At 46.8% G+C, this 1,937-nt stretch overlaps 1 protein-coding gene across 1 annotated transcript in view; it reads right to left on the bottom strand.

The window, feature by feature from the left end:
• The window catches only part of FAM186B (family with sequence similarity 186 member B), a 13,548-nt gene that overhangs the window by 1,122 nt on the left and 10,489 nt on the right, over window positions 1–1,937 (bottom strand). The window lies entirely within an intron of this gene.

Below are 1,937 nucleotides of genomic sequence, written 5' to 3'. Positions count from 1 at the left end.
GCTGGTGGGGGCCACCCCCCTGTCGCAAAAACCCCTAAAAAAAAAAAAAAAAAAAACTAAAATAAATGATTAAATACAATCAAATAAATAATTCTTTTTTTAAAAAAGTATTGAGTGTGTGCAGATCCACATGGCCATCTTACCTGTCAGATGGAGAGCCCAGGGGAGACGCATGTAAAACAAAGCCAAGGGACCAGCAGTTAGTGTAATGGCTATGTCGCTGGACTCCCATGTTGTCGACCACAGTTCGAGTCCTGGACCTGGTGGCTTAAACTCACACTGGGCGCATGTGCGTGCGTGTGCAAGATCCCGAGAGGACAATGGAAGAGAAGGGATTGTGGCGTGGCCATCCCCCCTGGGGGGTGATTCCTCACTTTTTGTCTCTCTCTGTCTTTCTGGCGAGTTCATGAGTCCTGTAGCAAAAACCTCTCCAAAAAAATATTATTCTTGTGTTGTAAAATTCAGGAGTGCTTGAGGCTGGCAGGTGGCTTGGTGATTAAGGCTCTGGATTCCCACATGACTGACCACAGTTTGAGTCCCAGACCTAGCAGTTTGTTTTCTCACTCTCCTTCTCTCTCTCTCTCTCTCTGGTCAAATTAAAAAATAATAATAATAACTAAATAAAAATAAATAAATAATTCTTAAAAAAAACAGAAAACTCAACAGTGTTGTGAGCTGGACAGCATGGCCAGGGTGCCAGTGAGGGCAGCAGGACGAGGAAGCCATGGGGGGCCTGGAGGCCACTACAAGTATATGTGAGGATGCGTGCGGGCCAGGAGCAGGTGGCCGGAGATGCACTTTTGGGAGCAGAAGCAGAGTGTGACTGCAGGAGGGCACATGCATGGAGCACTGAGAAAGCTAAACACGAATAGAGTGGGAAAGGGAGAAGAAAATTGTATTCGCCTAACTTCCCTTAAAAGGGGAACGCTGTCTTTGCCGGGAGCAATATTTTGATAAGTGCTTCAGCCTGAACCTGAGATCCCAGTGGAGGCCTGGGTGTGGGTAGAACAGCTCTGCTTGAGACATGAAGGAATTTTAGAATTTCGTATGTTATAACAGAGAGAAAAGGAGAAAAAAGGAGAAAACGAAATCTGTTTTGTGCTGTTTAGTGTGAATCTTTTTCTCCACAGCCCCTTAAATTTTCAGAAAGTTGCTCATGTCATGACATGTTTGGGGTCAAAAGAAAAAAGAAATGCTTGGGGTTAAGTGGGGCATGTACACTGGATATTCCTGTGAGTGTATCTGTGAGTGTGAGAAGGACGGAGGGGCCGGCTTCAGATTCAAAGCCCAGAGATGCAGGGAGGAGACAGAGGAGCATGGAGAGGAGAGACAGCGCTATGGAATGGGCATTGGGCAAGTTTAGCCAAACCTCAGCGGAGCAGGGCCCCAGCTGACTTCTGGGTTCTGAGATCTGCCAGTGTTATTTAGTTACTCTCAATTCTGTAGGCTATAACCAGATTGAGTAACAACAACAGTAACAACCCTGAGGGTCGGAGACCCTCCAGGTACCTGCACTAGGTGGGCTGTCATGCTGAAGTCCAGCTGGGCTCGTAGGCCGTTTCAGATGCTGCTGTCTTACCTAAGTCCCCATTTGAAGGATGGGGCAACACCAGCACTTTAACAGCTCTTGGTTCTGGGTAGACCTGACTGGCAGGCATCAGTGCTTTCTCCATCACAAATCTTCAATTGAGGCAGCCCAGGGCCACAAATGGCTGGTGGGATTGGTAATCTATAGGGTCACCTCACGACGTATTTTTTAATAAAAAAATGAGTCATGACTTTTTTTTTTTTCCCTTATTTTGGAGAGGTTTTTGCTATAAGGATGACTTTTCTAATGATCCAATAGAAAGGCTCCTTAGAGATCATTGAGTCTTGGGCTGGCAGGTGGCGTGGTGGTTAAGGGGGCCGGACCCCCACATGCCCACCTCTGGTTTGGG

The sequence above is a fragment of the Tupaia chinensis genome, unplaced genomic scaffold (assembly GCF_000334495.1).
Source record: "Tupaia chinensis unplaced genomic scaffold, TupChi_1.0 Scaffold145652_1, whole genome shotgun sequence".
In the NCBI taxonomy this organism is placed as follows: Eukaryota; Metazoa; Chordata; class Mammalia; order Scandentia; family Tupaiidae; genus Tupaia; species Tupaia belangeri.
The sequence above is the reverse complement of the archived record's forward strand: the minus strand, read 5'-3'. Positions and strand labels throughout refer to the sequence as shown.